The sequence below is a fragment of the Hesperophylax consimilis genome, chromosome 7 (assembly GCF_061612785.1).
Source record: "Hesperophylax consimilis isolate HC1 chromosome 7, BYU_Hcon_1.0, whole genome shotgun sequence".
NCBI lineage: Eukaryota > Metazoa > Arthropoda > Insecta > Trichoptera > Limnephilidae > Hesperophylax > Hesperophylax consimilis.
Genome location: NC_142842.1, coordinates 9,699,557 through 9,722,986, shown reverse-complemented (window position 1 = coordinate 9,722,986; position 23,430 = coordinate 9,699,557). Strand labels below are relative to the sequence as shown.

At 33.3% G+C, this 23,430-nt stretch overlaps 1 long non-coding RNA gene across 1 annotated transcript in view; it reads right to left on the bottom strand.

The window, feature by feature from the left end:
* Positions 1–6,534: 6,534 nt before the first annotated feature.
* LOC149422284 (uncharacterized) overlaps positions 6,535–23,430 on the bottom strand; it is a 129,181-nt gene continuing 112,285 nt past the window's right edge. The window contains exon 3 of the long non-coding RNA XR_016302414.1: positions 6,535–6,602. This is a non-coding gene — a long non-coding RNA (uncharacterized LOC149422284). The remainder of the gene's footprint in view (positions 6,603–23,430) is intronic.

Sequence of the window (23,430 nt, the reverse complement as noted above, 5' to 3'; positions counted from 1 at the left end):
TTGTCGATAAAAAAACTGAAAAATCAATAAAAAAAAGTGGAGGACTAAAGGACGATATTGATTTGTCCTCGACGAAAATCACGACGTTGTGGAGAGATTTTGGTGTAAAATGCAAAATCACTTAGAATTTATTGACAAGTTTAGGGGTGATTTTGGTATCCTAACATATTATTAATTTTTGCACTCAGTAAATTGAGTAGCTAAAATTTATTGAGAGTTGAAAGGATTTTTAACTAACGGAAAAATAATCGTAGAGTAATAATCAAACCTAGCTCATAGTAAAATAACAAAATTGATGAAAAATATTGTTTTGTTTATATTCATTTATATAAATTTCATAATTCAAAATTAACAATTCGACACTTCAAGAATAACAATTTGATACTTTAAGAATAACAATTTGATACTTCAAGAATAACAATTTGATACTTCAAGAATAACAATTTGATACTTCAAGAATAACAATTTGATACTTCAAGAATAACAATTTGATACTTCAAGAATAACAATTTGATACTTCAAGAATAACAATTTGATACTTCAATAATAACAATTTGATACTTCAAGAATAACAATTTGATACTTCAAGAATAAAAATTTGATACTTAAGAATTACAATTTGATACTTCAAGAATTAAAATTGTGTGGATTAGTTACCTATGGGTATTTATTTGAATTCTATAACCACATAAACAATACTAAAAAAACTCTTTTAATAAGCAAATAACAGTTTGACGTCAATATACATTTTTTACGAGTCCAATAATTTTAAAGTTACACGAAATCAGTGAAATCAATCAATGTTCTCATTGATTTGTACAAGATTGTAGTTGTAAAAAAATACACATCAAAGTACACCAAAACCACGTCCGTAAAAAATATTACAATAAATTATTTGAGCATGGCAAATCGTTAAAATTATTTTATATTCAATAGCGCACTGTCATCGCACGAAAGTCTTGACAAGTTGTTTACGAGAGTAATGCCGCATACCTTGCGATACGATTGTGGATCTCAATATAGGAAACAAAAAGTCGACACGTCCTACTCGGACTACGCGCAACGCGAAACTGAAATTGAATGAAGAACGAATACTGAATACGATATTACTGAAGGCAATGGAACATGGAACGATCAAAGTTGCCAGCCAATAGCGCCGGTTCCCATACGAAGATACAGCCTTTGATCTTCACGGCGCGAGGCTGGAAAAATAGTCTAATAAATCAGGGGAGCGTGTAAAACGGTGTTAATCTATACCCGTTCATATTATTATTTGTTTATATTTATGATAGACTTTTTTATGTAAGAGTGTTAGGCGAGTGAAAATGTATGAAAACTTTAAAAGGGTGTTAAGAGAAGTACCTAACTTAATTTAATCAGTGATTTCTGATGATATTTGGAGTAAGAAATGTAGATGACACTATAATAATAATATTTGGCTAATTTATATAGCGCCGTTTTCGTGAAAAATCACCTCAAGGACGCTGTAAAAATATATTTATGAAATAATTAATATTGGAACTACTGACTTAAAACTAGTCACTTACATATAAGACTTATATCTAGTGACTTACGTCTAAGGCCTATAAGTACTGTCTTACGACTAAGGCCTATAACTACTATCTTAATGACATATAACTTACAACTAACATTAACAATCTAATTTTACTAATGCCAGAAGAAGAAGGAAGTTCTATAATATTAGTGGGTTTTTATATTAATTTTAGAACACGGGTGCAATATGCGGCCAAACTGGATATACATCTTAAATATTTATTATTTTTGTGTTTAATTCCTTGAAATCCATTTTTTTTTTTTTTAATTTAATTAAAATCAAATTTGATAATATAATTATTAAGTTCTGCAAGTATCTCTAAGGACGGGTTGTTTCGGAGAATTTGAACAATTCATCAAATTTCAACATTCATTTTCAAATTCTGTGAAAGATTTTTTCAAGTTCTGTTTTTAATTCAGTTTTGTCAAGCAACTAGCCTACAATGATACAATAACAGAACTTGAATAGGACTTTCACAGAACCCGAAAATGAAAGTTGAAATTTGATGAATTGTTCAAATTCTCCGAAACAACCCGTCCTTAGTATATCCTAAATGAATGAATGAAATTAATCGTCGATATTTAACGCATTTATATGATTCATCTGCCAACAATTAAACCGATTGACACTAAGGTATATTATAACTTTAAAAAAAATTTAAAACATTTCATTTTTTGTAGATATTATTGGACAGTTGAGTTCTAACATCTACTCGGCTAAGTGAACGAGTATGTAAAAAGTTTTTTGTTTGTTTTGGAAAATAAAATTTAAAAAAACAACAACAACAATCTCTCTTTTGGAAAATAAAATTTAAAAAAAGAAAAACAAAAAAAATATTACCGGAGCAGCCTGGCAGATTTGAAAAAAACCTGGCAGATTTGAAAGCAAATTGATGCACAACATTTTAGTTCCTAATATTTAATTAAATATGTTTTCGTTTGACGAGCTTTATGACTTTGGTGTATAAGTATCCGGATGCTTTGCATTATCTTATCTTCCTAAATTAATACTCGAAATCAATATTTGTGGAGGGTAATTGGCCAGAAGTGCTTTAGTTATAATATCATTGACGTTAATAGTCCGGAATTTAGCTATGGGTTAGTATTTGTTTCACAGAACTTAAACAATTCATTAAATTACAAAGATAATTAAATTATCAATAATTTCATAGATAATAATATATTTGTCATTTTCCTTTGCCATCAAACATACACGCAAAATTCACAATACCCACCGAACAGTGATAGAAGTGCACAAGCAGAATTTTGCAGTCATTTTAGCAATATTTTAAATATAAAACGAAATAAACATGTAATATTTTCACATAATATAGTTACTTAAAACAATGACAGATGATGAAAAATTAAATAATGTCCGCCATCTCAAACTGTACGAAAATTGGTACCAAAATAGAACCCATTATTTTTGTCACTCCGAACCCCACATGAAAAGGCGACCCGTAACGAAACTGGACGAAAAAAAGTATCGTGTAAAAAGTCAATTAGTGTATCTACCTACCCTGTTAACACGGCGCAATGTTGCCATTTATACAGCTGGAAGATATTATAATACTTAATTACTCTCAATGCAAGTACAATGCATTATAATAATAAAAAAATATATATTTTCCTTTTTTGTAACAAATAGTGATAATGAAATCGTCACTGGTGTTGATATATCATTTACACATTATTAAAATTTCGTTGTAAAGTAATTATAAATATATTGTGTAGGGTGTTTTCTGAAACAATTATAAATATATTACTTCTCCAATAATTGCAAAATTACTTCGTGGAAAACAAAATACTTTTACCACTATTTCATCAAAATCAACTTTAAAATATGTTAATTTTCATTATAAATATTATGTTTATACTGACGAAAAAGCCTGGAAACATGTCGAACCTTTTTGATTAAATAGTCGTGTATAAAAAGTATTTTGTTTTTATATAATAAATATATTACATGGTGTATTTTAGTGCAGTTCAGTGGTTTCGGTTTCAATCTGTATTTTTATGTAATAAATATATTACATGGTGTATTTTTAGTGCAGTTCAGTTGTTTCGGTTTTAATCTGTATTTGGTTTCATTATATTTGCTATTTCTGATCTCCGTATGTTTTGTAAGGTTTATTGTATTTGATATTTACTTCCGTGAATTATTTAAGTCTTTTAAAAATATTATATGTACTTATATTTTCAATAGCCCCTCAATAATATTGTTACTGTTGACAATTGGCTAGCCAAAATTATTTTTTACTCATCCGTATATTTATTTTTATCGTGAATAATCTATAACTTTCCTAATATGACTTACATGAATTAGGTGCCCGATGTATTACATAAATATAAAAAAATGAATACATATTAAAGCAAAGTTAACAACCTACATAAATTTAACATTACCGATGAGTTATTAAAAACGTTTAATATAATATTATCCGTGAGACCCAAACCGGTTTGGCGCGCGCTCATTGACAGCAGAGCGATGACATTCCTAAATTAAATTTGTTTCATAATGGGCCGTGGAAAAATGCTCGTGAGACGCAGTACCATTAAAAATCTATAGTAAAACCCGTGTCAGTTAGAAATTATCGATGTATAAAAATAATTGTGGGTGATGTTCATTATTGAATGATTTTTTCGTGTCGCCAAAAGCGGGAACAAGACTTCAAAACGGTATTTTTTAGACTGAAATTTGCGTAACGACTTGTTCAAGATACCACACGGCAAAACATATGTTCTAGCACATAATAGCAGAATTAATGGTGCCATTGAATTAAATTTCTAAATAGTAAATTTTTACTACTCTTTAAATAAATATAGTGATTTATTTTCGGGGTATTTTGCTGTGTTGAGCTACCTCCTTCTTCAGCCTACGTTTCGGACAGTATTGCAGTGTCTATCATCATCAGAGCATATGTGAAAATACATTACATTACACATTAACATTGGCTAAAGAGGAGAGGAAAGTCTCACCCAGTGAGGCCAACATTACTGGAAAACTTTTAAATGTAAAAAAATATTGTACCAAATAAAAAAAAAGAAGGAAGTGGCGCAACACGGCGTAATACCCCAAAAATAAATCACTATAATACTTTTGGCTGTAAAAATCTCTAATCATATCACTCTTTAAATAACCTTAAAACATTTTTGTAGATTTATACTTATCCCAAATGTTAAGAATGTCAAAAAAAAAAATCTTGTACTATAAATGGATAATTGATTTGTCGCCCAGTAAATTAAATAAATAAAACTAAAGATGAGTTTCACTGTAGTTAACTGAGCTTAGTGAAGCCATGTTCTAACTCGACCGTTTTGCGATTTGTCTGTCTGTAAATTTGTTTGTACATACCGTTTCCGTTTCAAGATTATGATCGTTATAACTAAATGTATAATTCTTTATTTAATATAAAAATAATGTTTCACAAAATATGTATACTTTTCAATTAAGGACCTACCTAAGCGCCCTTGAGGTGATTTTATATAAATTAGCCATATATTATTATTAAAAATCGTATGATTTGAGAAGAAATTTTGGATTTGATTTAAAAAACAAGATAAAATTAGAAATATATTTTTTTGGACGCGAAAATACAGTAAACAGGCTCGTATGATAAGCCTTGAAGTGAAATTTCACAAAAAATTGTACTAGGTATAAAAATTTGCCTAGTTTTTTTATGACTTGGTTGCAAGTTGCAAATCCATACCTGGGAAAACTTTACAATAATATACAGTTTAGGAGTATTTTCAACAATTAACTGCATTAAGTTAAGTTAAGTATAACGTTCCGTGCGCGGAAAATGCACTTTTAAATATATACATTTATTCTAACAACAGCACATCGGGAAGAAGAGTCGTCTCGATTACGTCATTATAATCTCGTTTGGTGATTAAAGTTCTTTGGAAAATTCCCATTTGCAAAGTTAACGTAAGATCTCGCCATAATGGCTGGTGATAAGCCAAATTACACAGCCGCTCTCTGATACACAATTTACTTGGAATTATTGGATTTGCATTTCGTTTCATAGAGGATTCGCTCAATTTACGGCACTAATATTGTCCAACTAAGATTACTACCTCTATGTTTAGATAACGGCGCAAGTTAAAATAGGTCTAACGCTTGGAGTCAGTTGTTTTTCCCACGTTAGGGGTATTAGGAGTAAAGTAGAAAACTTGATACGTGGACAAGCAAGAAAACTTATAGCGATAGAGAAGATCTATGAAAAGTTTTTCTAGGGTGAAAAGTAAGCGTTCTTGCTATGGTGTACTAAAACTCCGTCATAAGCGCTCAAAAAGAAGAAGTAGATTACTTAAGAATGTTCGAAATGGAGATGTGTAAATAGGAATAGTGGAGGTAGTGAGCTAAAAAACATTATAAACCGTTATAATTAATAGACGTAAGCGAAAATATTTAATAAAACATGACTTGTTTAATATATCTGTAAATATCTGAGGTAAATAGAATTTAAAGGAGCACTGTGAAATTTTTCATACCTATAACATCTTAGATAACAGAATCAGATGTGTTTTTTATGTTGTAAGTTTCGGAGCATACTGTTCGATTTTTTTCTATCTCATATCTCAAAATATCATATGAAGAGATTATCTTTAAGAGATAATATAAAGTGTTCAACGGAAGCATGTTATGTCAATCAAAATTCAGAATGCAAAATCTTAACTCCCTCTTAGAGCCCATCAGGCTTTTTTTTTAACTCAAATCTCTGTTGCTGGTGTGACCGTTCAAGAGGATATAGGCCATTATCAGCAAAGCACATTCTAGATAAGAAGGTTGAAGGATATAACCAGTGTAGGTACCCGAAGTCTGCAAAATAGAAATGCCTTAGAAACGCAATTTCACTCTAAATATTGTTGTATTTCAAATTATTTAACAAACCATTAAAATGATCACAGCGTCAAAACAAATCAGGTTAGATCCGGGATACCAACATAATAAGATAATTAGCGTCCTTACCTTAGTTTGTTCCAAAAGAGGATCTAACTGAAGTTTGTGTTCACCAAAGACCAATCGCCTGTTTTGCAGAGTTCTGAAAAAAAAATCTGATATTAATAATTGATATAATGTTGTTCGGTCGATTATTATAGATTTAAAAAATATATAATATCCATAATGTTCATTGTTCATGTGACAGCGAAATGGGAAAGGAAACTCGGTGTGAGGGGTAGGGTAGTTGGTGACATAGATAGTTTAGATTTAGTGGATACAAAAATATCTATAGATTTAAAAAAATAGTTCGTTCTTTCGCTATTCTTCCGGCCATAGCAAAGCCATGGTTGTCTAGATGCGGTACTCCTAGACAAAGATTTGTTTATTTATTTTATTATTTATTTATTGGACAATTTGTATAGCGCCACTTTTGTGAGATATCACCTCAGGGGCGCTTTACAGTTGATGGAAGTATTACAAAAAATATAAATAAATACAAATAAAAATAAAGTGAAGTTAAGTTAAGTAAAATGAAGTACAGGAATAGGTGACATGAATATAGAAGATGGAGACTCTGCAGCAAGAATCCTAGGTGGTGAAGAAACTGGACCAGCTGCTGCAGCGAAAGAGTCCACCGCGTCCACCAACAGTGCCAGCACGAGGTTCGTCATGCGTCCAGGTGTGTGTCTGCTGCTAATAAAGCGCTGACACCTCGGATAGATAAGAGACCCTGGCAGCACTGCTGTGACGTTCGGCGAGTCCATCATTCATCTCCATGTAATCCTGTTCCTGGTGATTGTTGAAGTGGTGCATTCTGCCCGCAATAAAAAGCGACGGGATAATAAATTACCCTGGGCTTAGCAAAACACTTGCCTTCAGAGTTTCCGAGAATTCCGTTGAAAACATCTGGGGTGCATTTACCGATCAACGTTCGTTTCGAATATCGAATATTTTTGAGCAAAATTTCAGAATATTCACTTTTAAAACACTGCACTCAAATCACACATTATAAAGTTCTATTAACTGGTTTTTATGTTTATTTTTATTTAAGTTAAAATGTTATTTGATAGATTTTAAAAATAAGGGAAAGGATAATTTAAGGGATTTTGCCCCATTTCCCTTGAAAATACAAAAAAAACACAAAGCGGTTGGAGGACGCGTTGGGACGCGTCCTGCTGCCACGAAGGGCGCTATACAACTTATAGTTATATATTCCAGGATGTGGGGAGGTTGGTGCAATCTCACACGACCCATATTGTTACACAAGTAAGATAATAACAAAAAGTAACAAAACACCAATACATGTTACTCGTATTATTATATTTAACAATTGTATTGGCGTGGTCTTAAAATTTCAGACAAACTGTCTTTTTAAAAATAAATCTAACACATCAGATTTATTTGTTATTTTTTTTATTATTGTTAAGTTATTATTCTGTTGATAGGCAGTTATGAACTTATTTATTATTAAATTAAAAAGTGGTTAAAAGGTGAAAACAATTAATACCACAAGGTATGTGGACAATGCGGGTTGATCTTTGCAAATACTTACTACTTCACAGAATACTACAGAACTACGTCTAGTTTAAGGCATTCTCCATACATTGAGGTTATATGCGGTTTTCTTTCCAACATATTAATGGGTATTGTGTGAAATAATTTCATTACATTAAACATTTTTATTACTATCTACTTAATTTACATATATGTATTTATTTACTTAACTGTTTAATTTATCTATTTTAATTTTCATTTAATTATTGTTATTTTATATTAATAATTATTCATACTATCCCTCTTGTCATAATCAGTATGGTCACCCCATGATTGTGGCTGAAAAGCCACCACAGGTACTTAATTAGTTTACAGTAGAATTTTGTTGTTGCTAAACATAAACATACTGCACAGCTGTAATTTTAATTTAAAAAACTGTATTTAGTGTATTATAAAATATATGTAATTTTCGTAATAATTTTGTAGGTTTATATATTTAATAAGTTATATTATGCATTCTTTGTATTTCTATAATTGTAAGGCTGGACATCTCGACGTGGGAATAATGCTCTAGTGAAATGAGACGGCTTGATTCTACTGTATTAATCTATTTATTGAATAAATATATATATAAAAACGTATTTGACAAACTTTAACCGGTGATTCCTGGCACTATTTGGAGTAAAAAATATTGTGAAATTTTGGTCTCAGATGAAATTTTGTAATTAAACAGCTAGGGTCGATATGAGGGGTTAGGCGGTTACTCGACTGAGCTACCAATGACGACATGTGGAAGAATTAAAAAAAACTTGAAAAAAAAAATCAAAAAGTCACAGAGGACCAAAATATTATTAACATTTTTTACTTTAAATAATCTCAGGAATAACTGGTTAAAGTAACGTCCCGTAACACCCTGTATTCAGATTCTCGAGTTTCTCGCTTATACTAGGAGTTTCCGGAAACCATGACACCAATGAATAGAATTTGTTTGGTGTTTGGCATTAAAAACACCTGATTCCGAAATAAATTAACTCAATAATTAATACTGCCGATATGTTGGTATATACCTACCTACGTTTCGACCCCAGAGACAGTGAACTCGACATTTTAGGCTGCAGGTCTTAATATATTAAAATTAACTTAAACGCAGCCTGTTATTTTTAGTGCATTTTAAAAGATTGGAAAATTTTATTGAAATTGACGCTGAGCCAAAATCCAATCTGTAATATCTTTGACATACTTACGTAAGTTTTATTGGGAAGATAATTTTTAAATGGCAGGCATCTTACAATAAACGCTTTATCTAAATTCAGCCAATACGACACAAAATAACGGTTACGGTATAAAAACATATATTTTTATTGATTTCGTGCGATTCGCAACATTATGACTATAATAATGCTCTGGATTTCTGGCTTGAAACCGGAATCCCAATGAATTTGGAAAAATATTCAAATTTATTGTAAATGTTACGAGTATTATCAATTGGCTCACACCAGTTGATCACCAGGTGGTCTGTAACACATTTATAATAGAAGTTAATAGTTCCTTTTGAAGTTTAGGCACCCCTACACGAATGTTCCTACTCAATTATTCCAACTGTACTATCGGAACACATTATATGAACTAAGAGAGACGACCATCTTGGTTCAAATGCTGAATTTGACAGCCATCTCTTGTCTAGAGCCCCAAATACTTGTATAAAAAGTAAATAAAACATTTGACTCTGTGCAGAAACGGGCGGTCCGTTTGATAGATTCCCCCATCTTGATAAACGGAATGCAATATTTAAAGCACAAGCGTCAAGTAGGTATGCTGTCATTTTTCTACCCGTATTACAATGGAATTTACTCCGAGGAACTAGCGTCATTGATCCCTTCGGCACCGGTGCTTAGCGCCCAACATATGTCCACGGTTGAAATTTGTCACATGAGAGAGGGTCGTTTGTACGACTCGTTCTCGAGTTCAACAGCTCGGCTTGGAACGATTTGCCGGCCTCTGTGTTTCCTCCCTCCTACAACATGGGGCCTTTTAAGAGGACGCTACAAGCCAAAAATGTGTATATTCTTTGTATACCTTATATTGTAGATAATAGGCATTCAAATCGCTTGACAAATGGAGTCTAGAAACGTTCGATTTCATGCACAAAACGGGTTTTTATTTATTTTGTAAATAAACGATAGGAAAACCTCCAATTTATCTAAAGCATATTTTTGGTATTCATAATGTACACCAATTCGTTATAAAGATTAATTGTTGAAGCTACTTTGCCATACCCTCCGGCCGTAGTGGCCAAGTGGAGATAAATTTGATTGTAACAATAAACTCACTACTATTTGCGCTACTATAATATTTTGCTAGATTATATCTGTTGGCAAGTCACCTTTTCTGTATATTTTATCCTGTTTAAATTAAGTGTTTTCTATTATTGTAGCATTCTATGCCTTAAGAAAATTGTATCACATTCAATGTCGTTTTGTATACATATTGTTGTGTTCTTAAATGTAATACTAATATTCGCCGATGTACCACTGTGTACTTATAATCTCATGTATCACATTATTGTAAAAGCCTTTAATGGCGTTTAATAAATAAATAAATAAATCAAAATAGTGATTTAGCATTAATCTTCGCCATAAGACCCACGTTCTCCCCAAAAAGACCCTCCACATGCATCCCCAAAAATGAAAGGCCCTGACGGAAATTATTTTACGAGGTTACTTTTTTTTAAATGGGTATAGTAATCTCAAGTGACCAGATTTTATAGCCAGGTACTTGTCAACCCTCTTTAACCACATCTTCTTTTTCTCCACGCTTTCGTCAGTCTTAGAAAATCGAAATGTCATAGAGCAAGTGGCTGCAAGCAGTTGATTTGCTTGTGGTGTGTGTTGGTATTCAGATGTAAACTGTTTATTTCTGAGTGGAGAATAATGGAGTTAAAGGAAAAATATTCATAAATCCTTCTGCATGAACCGATGTAACGCGATGTAACACGTCAACAACATCTGTATTCCTCTACAGAACATGGCAATAGTTTCAACTGCTCGGCATAGAACCGAGACACAAGACACAATACCAAACGGTGGGAAAATGATAATGTCGCTCTTGTTTCTTTTCAGCCAGGTACCTATAAGTGGTGGTAAGCAGTAGCGGCCAGTTAATAAGTGCTCCCGATCACCGAACAACCAACAAAATTTCCGACATGGCTAATCACAATACGAAACTCGGTTCAGTTATAACATTTCACAAAGATCTCATATTGTGTACCTAATAAGCGTGCGTAACTTGCACAGCGATAGTGCCTATGTTCGTAGTAGTTCGTTTTTGATTGCGATCCAGAATTTTAATACTTCGTTTGCGTATTCTGTGAACAGTTGAATGCGTAGGTACATTCGATTCTTTCCCAATGTTAGCATATCGGACGCCGTCCGAACATCTGCTACATCGGAAGGAACGGTTTGTTCAGTAGCATGTTAAATGGAAACGCGTATATGTGATATTGTTTTTGATAATGTGTCTTCAATTTTACATCTACTGTTTTTTTCAGACACCCCATAATGACAAGATACAACATGTCAACGTGAGTTGTCATCGAGCATTGTCTTGCAGTGATGCTATGTCCGGAGAGAAATCCCTAAATCTGGGGGGTTTGACATTTAAAGGGAGAAAGACTTAATGTTGTACTCTGGTGAAACCCCAGATATTTTGACCACCGGCCGCCACTGTGGTAAGACACCTTTAATTAGGAGCCTCGAACGCTGCGGCATTTATTACATTACCAGGCCGAATCTGGCGCGGAGAAATGGAAGAGTTTGTTTATAATACGGTGTCGTGACTCGCGACACCTTTGTGCTGTGCTCTATAAAGAAAGTGGATAATGTCGAAGACAACCAGATTAATAACAAGTACCGCATTAACTACTGTGGCTGCCGCAGCTACTGAGGCGGATTGGCTGATAACCGTGGGAAATGGGATTATCTCAATGTGCTTAATGTCAAAGGTAGACATGCTAGCATTTAAAACAAACGGGTTTAACTAACTAACTAACCATTACACTGTTTCCCTGGAGGGTTAAGCCTCTTTCCTGTAAAACAAGCCTGGATTCATTCATATTTATAATATTATTATGTATCTGATGTCCTTTTCAGTTTTAAAATCATTTATTACCTTGTTGAAAGCGCTACAATTGATTTCATGCCCCTTTCGATTGATTTCATTTCATGTTCCTAATAGAGTTACACGAGCTAAGGATATATTTCACTGCAACAATAATGTCAATACCAATTTTTTATTTTTTTTTTTTATTTTAGCGACTATATAAAATAATTGTTACATACAAAATATAATGGTGAAATTAAGTATAAAATATTGTATTTCTTAGTCCTCCTCACTAGGGGGTCCTGTGCCGAGGCGGACTAAAGTTATTTAAATATGGTTTATTTGTCTTCTATGTCGTTTTTAGTGTCTTCTATGTCGTTTTTAGTGTCTTCTATATCGTTTTTAGTGTTTTCTTTAGGGTTTTTTCATTGACCTCTTTCAGCCATATTTTTATTAATGATTTGTATTCATTAGGATTTTTTATTAGTTTTATGTCTTGGGGAAGGATGTTATGGAGTTTTGTTGCAAAGTATGTATAGTTTCTTTGTCCGAATGTGGTTTTATAACTTGGAATATTTTTATGTCATTTTTGTTCGATCTAGTGTTATGCATACACAGTCTAGTAGAGGATTTGTTATTTTTGAAGAGCTTCAATAATATATTTTTGGCATATATTTGCTGTACATTTGGTACGTCAAAGGAATTGAATATTTCAATTGAAGGCGTTCTAATTGGTACTTTCAATATGGTCTTTATGATTCCTTTTTGAATCGTATTCAGGTTGTGTAGGTACTTATGTGTAGCAGATCCCCATCCTATGATTCCATATTCAATTCGAGAATGACATAATGCGTAGTAGACCTTTTTCATATCCTTTTTATTTAATACGTTTCTTAGATTTTTAAAGAAATATATAAGGCTTGTGAGTTTTTCCGTAATACCTTTGATGTGTAGGTCCCATCTAAGATTTTCGTCGATTATTACTCCGAGATATTTTATGTTTTGTGTTTTTTCGATGACGGGGCAGTAACATTGTATATTATTTCCATGGCATTCGTGTAGTTTTAGTTCTAGTGATTTTATTGGTTGGCTCCTTGCGTTTATTGAAAATGTTGTATATTTTGTTTTGCTTATATTAAGGGTAAGCGAGTTGATTTTAAGCCAATTTTGAAGTGCACTAAGCCCCTTTTCAGCCTCATTAAATGTATCCGTCCAATTTTCTTCTTGAAATAATAAAACAGTATCATCAGCAAAACTGATTATGTTTCCTTTAATGGTAAGGTTAGTTAAATCGTTGATATAGATAATGAATAGGATCGGTCCCAGTACACTTCCTTGAGGGACGCCATAGTTTAAAGATAGTAGTTTGCTCTTTTGTTTGCCAATTTGTACTTGTTGTTCTCGCCCTGTTATATATGACTCTAATAAGTTCATTGTTGTTTCGGCCATTCCTATTTTTTTTAGCTTAGTTAGTAATATTTTATGGTCTATTGTGTCAAAAGCTTTTTGAAGATCTATGAATAAAGCCAAACACTTTTTCCCTTCATCTATGTTTTTTATGGCTATGCTTGTTAGATTTTCTATGGCATCATTGGTGCTTAGATTTTCCCTAAAGCCATATTGGGATGGTGATAATAATTTGTTTTGTTCAAGAAAATGAACAATTTGCTTCTTCATTACAGTTTCCAAGATTTTTGAAAAGGAGCTTAAGAGACTTATGGGTCGGTAGTTATATATATCATTTTTGTTACCACTTTTATGTATAGGTATAACTGTTGCTTTTTTAAGGCATGAGGGGAATACATTTGTAGATATAGACAGATTGACCAAGTATGTCAAAGGGAAGGTCAGTTCATTTTGGAGTTGTTTTATTGTTTTATTTGAGATTATATCATTTCCCGATGATTTATTAACATTGAGGGATACAATTGCGTTTCTGATTTCAGTATTGGTTACATTAGTTATTGGTTAATTACTTTATAAACTCACTTATACCACGAATACAGCTTTGGTAACCAATAGCACTGAAAGATTTTACAACAAAACGATTCACATTTTTTTTTAAACAGTTGTTATTAGTTAATATTTTGTTTCCTAAAGCCTGACTGTAAAATTTAGTTAATTTAAATCATGTTATTACGTTTACACTGGCTTATTTTGCGATCCTTTTTTGTAAAAATGTTTTATTTTGTATTTAAAGTCACTTCTAGAGTAGATAAGTATATTTTTCTTTTTCGGTCGTATGAATGGAATAGGCCCATCGAAATAGTGAGAGATTGCCCGTTTATGCACGAGCGGAGTATTTATTTTTACCAAGGGTAATTTTTCAGCAAAATGGGGGATCCAAACAGGGATGACAGTTGTGGGCTGTTGTATATAATATATGCTTGCTCTTTACATTACGACCAGTTTCTGAGAGGCTCTCCAAATTCAGGCTTCGAAGAAGTTCACATCCCTGAGCTTATTACACTGAGTATTTAGGGTTTTCCACATACCTAAATAAAAACAGCAAACAAAAAGCAGCAGTAGTATGGTAATTATAATGACATAGAAGTAGGTATATTCAACGGTCTCTAGGATTAGACAATCTTCAGAGGATCACCGCGAACGGTAGGAACGTGGATAGCATTCTGTTTTATAGTTTTGTTAACAAAAACAGTAAGCAAAAAGATGATAAATTTAATACAAGTTATTGGCATGTTAATGAGAATGAGTCTTGCACGTAATATTGCTTTGCATCTTGCGCCATTCGTACTAAGCATTCTTAGCACGCAGGTAGTAAGAAAAAAATCCGTTATTACTTGTTAAGTCATAAAAGTTTGGTGTAAAGCCTAAGTAATTCTGCGGTATCGATTGAAATAAATATTAAAAACTTCGGTTTTAATCATAGAGTTATGTTTATTTTAGATATAAGAAATATTCTTTTGTTCCTTAAGGCCAAGTAAAGGGTTTTCCAATATTTTTTTTTATTCAAATATGGTTTGAAAGGGAGATATTTAAATATGAATGTTAGAGAGAGCGCGCTAATATAAAAAAACGATAATAATTAAGCGAAATAATATTTTTTTAAGCTTACTTTGTTATTTTTTTCTATCGATGGTATTTCATATAATTAACGTTTCGGCATAACAAATGTATAGATGTTATTAAAATAATAAATTATTTTTGGAAATTAAAAATTTAACGAGAAACTTAATGAGAACCTAGAATTTACTAACAGTGAAGACAAAAAGAGTGGGTGTTTCAGTTACCAGCTATGGAATTGATAAAAAAATAGTACCTGTACGAACTGAGCTATGCGACTGTATCATAATTTGAGATATTGCCAGTATGCCCTATACGCGACTATCGCCATGAGTCTTATATTGCACACCGCCCACTTTCCAAGTATATTTTTCTTCTACTCCTCTTCAAAACAACATTAAGGCGATGCACTACGTCGTGTAATATTTTGAATCGAGCCGCCATCACTAACACCCCTTACGTAGATGGCGATAAGGCTTAAATTCCCGCTTAACACCATCCAGCTGTTTTGATTTAGGCGAGAACATGGCCAAAAAGTGCCTTATATTTTATTTTGTGGATGTTCAGGCACAAATATTTAAATGTTTTCCGATCATTTTATAAATAACTTAATTTGCCACATTATACAATAAAACCATAACCGAAAATAGGTTCGTAAGTATGAAATTTTGAACTTTAAAGCAGTTTCATAGGCCTTACAAATTATTTTTTTCTAGGCTTATAAAAAAACTTATGTAAAAAATACTCGATTATTTCAAAGGCTTGGATGTATTATACTCGCGGTTTTTATTTAAAGCATCTGAAATATTTCTAGGCGACCAAATTTTCAAACCAAATACACATGATTGTGCATTGCTACGTAGTGCATCGCCTTAAATTCACTTAATTCAATCCCATATGGACACTAAGGTGGAGTGACGTTGTATGGGACTTTTTTTTTAAAAGATGCCAGTACTGTAATAGCAAAAAAAAAGTTGCCTTTATATAACACCTCATTCGTCTAAAAAAATCAACTCGATCGAAACATTCCTTTATTCAACAACCAGCACATTTATATTTAGAAAAAAATTGTATGAAAAAAGTCGCTGAAAACTCTGCCAAGCATTATAAACAAGCGATATTCATAGCAAAAATACAATTTTATTAGGGGTTTTATAGCTAATAAGGTGCATAACACATCTGAAAATAAAAATAAAATTACCATAGTTTCAAGGCGGGGTCTATTTTTGGTTTTTTGAAGAGGATTATTGATTTTTATTGTTTTTTTCGTGTTTTTGAGAAACATGTTTTTTTATTAAATAAAATACTTTAACAAAGAGAATTTTTTAAAACATTATCGAAGTTTTATAATATTTATCGTGTTTTGAAATGAGATTTGGTGTGAAATTCGGGCATTATATGCCTAGATTTTATTGTCGCCCGAATGAATCCATCTCTTGCTTCAGGCCCAACTGTAGACAACGATGCCTGGGTAACTAATTTGATGCACCTCTCGACTGCTTGTGTGGCAGGGAAATCTGGGAAATTCAATACTGTCCTTTTCTTCACCGAAATTATTTATCATTTTAACTAGGCCATCATTACTGATTTCGGATAGTATCGGTGGCGGTGTAACTTCGCATTCCTGCCAGTTGATAATATCGTAATATTTACTTGCTGAAAAATTTATTGTTGGAATAATAAAGTCTCTAACAACAGATGGACTCGGACATCTATCTCGCGCCTTTAATATTCGTCTCAAACCCAATAAGGTTCTCTTACAATAAGGTTGTCATCCATTATCATGGATAGTAGCAGATTTTCCGGGTGGGAAAAATAGGCGTTTCTTTGAATTACTGGATTAATTATATCTCGTAGATCGGTGCTCAAATATCGGGTGAGTTTTATTATAGTCATGTAATGCCCCATCTTTACACGACGGGTGCCTCTTTATCTCAAACCATGTCGGAGCATATGCTTTAACAACATATTCAGCAAGAATTTTTAGGTTCACTGAAGGGTTAGTTGTTTCTATATATAATCGAAGTATTGAGTTTGCTGTCGTCAACCAGCGTGAGTGACAAATACTACCTGGATGACGGTTTGCTAAATTTGGTGGGCAGTGACCTGTTGTAACTGCAAAACATATTTCGTACAAGTATTTTTGGTCCGTGCTCAAATTTTTCAATTCCTCTGCGTTGAGTTTGTGCATCTCAAAGTGTATTGGTGAATAATTTATAACGGTGTTTTCAGAGCTGCTTGAAATAAGTTTTCCAATAGGTCCTGAAAACCCTTTAGGTCCTGTTGTAGCACCATCTAAGTGTTGAAACAAGTGGCGAAGGGGAAGTTCGTTTGCATGCAGCTGACAGATAAACCATTGTAACAGATGACCTAATTCCAATTCCATGAATCTAATAGTTCCATTTCTTTTGCCTGTATTGACAGCAGTCCCATCACATCCAATCGCTGATAAATCATTCAAATTAAAACCGTTCACTTTTAAATGGTGTAACATGCTCTTTGCGATGTTTTTGCCAGTTCCTGATGATGGTGTAACATGTCCAACATATTGAGACCCCGGCTCAGATAAAATGGAATAATGTTCTTCTGAAATCGTTCTCCGATTATATCTATCCCCTATTTTTTCCTGAGACAGTGTTTTATCCTTCCTTCCATCGAAATATAGACCTTGAATTTTCGTTGACTCCGACGACATCTGCCATGTTTTTATTAAAGAAGTGCGACACGTTTGTCTAGCTCGTCTGAGTTTGCTCCTATCAATCACCATTTTAGAGTCGTCTTCGGTTACTATGCCAAAATCTTGTAATGTAGCACTTGCAACAGCTGATGCCGACCTGTCTGACAAACCATACTGATCGCAGATTCTGGCCAAAGTGGGGAGTTTTAACATCATACGGGAATTTTCTGGAGGTTGCGAAGAATGTGAAGAAAATTATTGGTTTTCATCAAAAAAGGGTTGACGTGGTTTTGTCGCTGATGCTGTAGATGAGCTGACCTTCGAAACAAGTTCAGATAAACGAGCTTGCATCCTCATTTTCCGATGTAATTTTTTTGTTGTGTCGGTGTCTATTGCTCCCAGCATCATTTTTCTCGAAGATCTTTGGTCTTCAATGAATGCTTGTTCTTTGGTGGGTACCTTGCGCGTCTTTTCGCAGGAACACATATTCAGATTGTTACATTTGCATGAAGCAATATCGAAAAGTTTATTCATTTTGATTTTATAAGAATTTAACTTAACATAATAATGCACACTTTTTTTTGCCAATTTTTAAGTTTTAAGTATTCGTTATAATGATCTGGGATCAGTTTCATCACTCGATTGTGTGAAACAATGGGAATAGAAGCGCGCTTCCAAATTCCTTCAACAATTGCAGATATAACACTTTTTATTTCGAATACTGACGGTTTTTTTGTAGAGTTAAGATTACGCTCATATCGTAAGAACAAATAATGTTTAATCACTTCTGAGACAGTAGGTAACACTTGAGAGTTCATTTCAGTTGGTGCCCCGAATATTGGACATAAAATTTTGCTTCTCGTGTAATTTGCATTCATTTTCACAACAATTATATGTGTTAAAATTTAATCGGACAAGGATTCTAACACGTCTACGGTCAGCGGTAGCCGAAACGAAACTAGATGCAAGTCGCATCTAGTTTCTGCGACGAAACAATAGGAGCGAAATTATCCCCCCCACCTCCACAGCGCTCACAAACTCACTAGTTTAAGAGCAATTTATGCAGTGTTTTTTTTTTTATATAAAACATGTAATGTTCAATAAGGTAAATGCAATTGAAAGTAATGGATATTATTTTATATTTTTGAGACTGTACTCAGATTTTGGGAAAAAATGGCTAAATTTACGTTTTTTACGTTACGAAATCGCTAGGTTGTTGAATGAAGACATAAGTTTAGATTTTTTAAAGTATTTTTACGAGAATATGAATGACATGAAGCATCTTTTGGCAGCTATTACAATACCGAGATTTGATTTTTGCAATGTCACTCCACCCTAATGGACACGTGTCGAATCCGGATAATCGAGAATTGTGGGTTCACATTGCGCGTGCGCAGTTCGGAACGTACAGCCGCCACCAAAGATATTAGAAGAACGAGATATGCTATGTTGGCCGTCGGACCGTAGGCGGAGTACTACCTAATTAGGGTACTTTGAATACTATCGGGACGTGTACGCACAGAAATCAGTTCTATGTATTAGTGCGGATACCTTAGCGTAAGCGAAGGTGTGCAGTAGTATTGGTGAACAAAACCGGCGACACTCGGCAAAACAATTCCACACAGTATGAACTGCTCATAGCACATCTCGTTCTTCTAATATCTTTGGCCGCCACGAACGTCGTAGAGGTACTAGCACAAACTTTCATCCTTCCTCCTAAAAATTAGATTAAAATGGATTAATGTTTGAAGTTACCGTCAGAAACTGTCACACATTTGGTCGCGATTGACTCCCACGGCATCGATTTTAATAAAGCAATATTCCCGATATAGACTTTACTAAAACACTACATATTCTGTATCTATATAGGTACTGTGGTTGGAAACAATATGAGCAATAATTAGAAAAGCCAATAAAGGCAGTGTAATTATTTCATCCAATCTAAGTCCACAGCAATATATACCAACCATCATCTGTTCTAGAAAATCAGACAACTTTATCAAATTTGGATCAAACTTTACCAAATGAACCATGAACTGGAGTCAGCAATTTTACCGGAATAAAGACCAATAAATCAAAAAGGGCAACACAATTAAATCGCAGGTACAATGGATCAACGTGGGAATTGATTGGACCGTTTGATGAGTTGCCTAAGTTAAGTGTTGAACATCTTGTACGTCTTTATCTTTGCGGACCAAACATATTTGAAACGCAGGGGATATCATAATCGCACTGGCACGAGAGATATATAAATTTCGAAAGGCAGAATTACAAAGCCAATCGAGAGAATATCCGTCTAATTCCATGGCTAATTACGGGACGGATGTGCCCACGCTCTAAGCTCGCAAGAGCGGGTGCATTCGGAAAGAACAAAACATAATCGGTGGATCAAAAAACATATGGTTATGTGGACAAAAAACATATGTTCATGTGGACCAAAAAACATTTATTCATGTGGACCAAAAAACTTATGTTGATGTGGACCGAAAACATATGTTCGTGTGGACCAAAAAACATATGTTCATATGTGTCAAAAAACAACGTGTCAACGTATAAATATGTTTTTTTGGCATGATCATATGTTTTTGGTCCACATGAACAAATGTTTTTTGGTCTACATGAATGTATGGTTTTGGGCATGAACATACCTATGTTTTTGTTCCACATAAAAACATATGTTTTTTATTATACACGAACATACGTATTTTGGTCTACATAAATATATATATATTTTGGTTGACATGAATATGTTTTTTAGTCCGCATGAACATATGTTTTGTGTAAATATATATTTTTTTTGATGACATGTTTTGATCTTCACGAATATATATTTTTGGTCCACATAAACATATGTTTTTGGTCCACATAAATATATGTTTTTGGTTGACACAAACATGTTTTTTTGGTTTTTTTGTCATGAACATATGGTTTTTGGTCTATATGAATATATGTTTTTTGGATAACATGAACATATGTGTTTGGTCCACATGAACATATGTTTTTTGGTGCACATGCTCGAGCACGTGCACGAGCTCCCTGGTCCACCTGGATTCCCTGGTTTCCTAGGCCCCTTCCAGGGGCCGACCTGGTTCTGGACCCGGGCTCCGGGGACGGAGAGCTTCTCTTGGATGGGGACCCCCAGGTTGGCGAAACTTACACATTGATTTTAAATATTGAGAAATATGGGCGTCGACAAAATCATGAAAATTCGTAAGATCTAAAATACAAAAGAAATGGCGTACTATCACGTTTTTCCATTCGAAGAAGTCAGTTCGTAATAGCGATCGAATAGTTGAAGTCATAAACTAAACATCAATGATTGAAGCAGTGATATCAGGTGCGTTTGAAAGAGATCGTAGAAGTAAAAGTCAAAGATTTATAAACGGTTTTTCGTTTATATATTACCATAAAATTCACCTTGAGAAGGCGAAACAGTTGTCACGCTTAATAGTAACAGATTTTTTATAAATTGTATTATTATTATTGAATATAAAAGAAAAACTTGAAATTGAAATGAAGTTCTGCAAAACAAACTTGACAATGCTAAATATTAAAAAAAGGAAATGGAAAGAGTGTTCTGACAATTCTAATGCAATTATATGAACTAAAATAATTGGCACAGTATCCAAACAACAGCTCTATAAAAGACCAAGACACTGAGGGTCAAGTGGGCAGCCGATCTTGCTCATTTTATTACATGGATGATGTTATTTATTTATTGATCAACAACAAATCACAGGAAAAAATTATGTTACCGATTCCTATATGTAATAAAACTTTATGTCAACAGAACTACAAATACTTAAAAAATTTAAAATTACCAGAAAACATGAGATACCTTAATGATAAAATAACAGTAGAGAATTAAAAAAAACATCTAAATAAATATGTTGAAAACCTAAGCTTAAACAACTTTTTTTTTAAATAAAGGTCAAAAATAAAAAAAAACAATAACGGTACTAAAAATTTCTAACTAAATAAATACATCTTTAAATAAAACTTTTGATACCGGCATAATTATAAAAACTAAATATGTATAACGTATAGTTTTACATTTAAATTATTACTCCGTTATCAATTATGTTTATATTTTTGAGTATTTTTTTTTAATCATTATTCATAGAGCATATACGCGCTCAGACCGCAATGCATTATTCACAGTGAATGTACGCGCTCAGACAGCAATGCATTATTCACAGTAAATGTACGCGCTCAGACCGCAATGCATTATTCACAATAAATATACGCGCTCAGACCGCAATGCATTATTCACAGTAAATGTACGCGCTCAGACCGCAATGCATTTTCACAGTAAATGTACGCGCTCAGACCGCAATGCATTATTCACAGTAAATGTACGCGCTCAAACCGCAATGCATTATCCACAGTAAATGTACGCGCTCAGACCGCAATGCATTATTCACAGTAAATGTACGCGCTCAGACCGCAATGCATTATAATGGGATTCCGAAAGTGGGAACATTGATCCTTTTGATAAATTTAATTAACGTCAAAATTTGGCACACAACACGAATAAAACATTCTGAAAATATTTTGAAAACTATCACATTGAGTTGAGTTATATCATTTGGTGGAAATTTCACAAATGCTTTGTCAGCCAGGATGGTTTTATTTATTTATTTTTATAATGGAATCGCCCACTTTAAGGGGTGCCCAATTTTGACTTTCGGATTTGACGGATTAAAAAGAAAATGGTAAACCTTTCTCAGTAATATTTTTGTTAATTTTTATTTCGAGAGCTAACAATGCTTGAAAATGTTTCCATTTGTTTACATTTAAAACGCAGTACATAACGCTAATACACTCAAACCGCTGTACACAACGCTAACACACTCAAAACGCTGTGTATAACGCTAATAAACTCAAAATGCTGTAGATAAAACTAATACACTCAACCGCAGTACATAACGCTAACACACTCAAAACGCTGTACATAGCGCTAATAAACTCAAAATGCTGTAGATAAAGCTAATACACTCAACCGCAGAACACAACGCTAACACACTCAAAACGCTGTACATAAAGCTAGTCAGAAGCATTCTTAAATATAATTCCACTCTCTGGTCACCTTTATACCTTTATACAACATTCATTACAATAAAATTAAAAGGATATAACATACATTTTGAAGGCATATAAATTCTGCACCCGAGAAGCATACAAATGCAACTCCAGAACACGGAATGCTCAAAAGAGCCGAAAACCTATGTGTTTTTAGCAAATCTCTGCTTATTTCCACTCATATTTTGATTGATAATTGAAAGAAATATTGTCGTATGATTCTTGATAATTGAAAGAAATATTGTCGTATGATTCTTGATAATATAAATTATATTGATTTAATGCAGTAACTTAAACTATCCGTACTGACACAGCAAAAATAATGTTGATGTTTTATTATTAATTAAAGTCATTAACGAACATTTTGACAGCCCTGACCTGGTGAGTATGATCGATTATAGTTTACCGAATAAAAACAAAACTAGACCCATTTCATGTAGTTGCTTCTCGCACTAATTTTTATGTACAATTCTTGTTCTCAGAGATCGTATGGGGAATGAAACTTGCTTTGTCCACTTTTTGCTTCAAAAAGCAAATATACATGCAGCTTTGC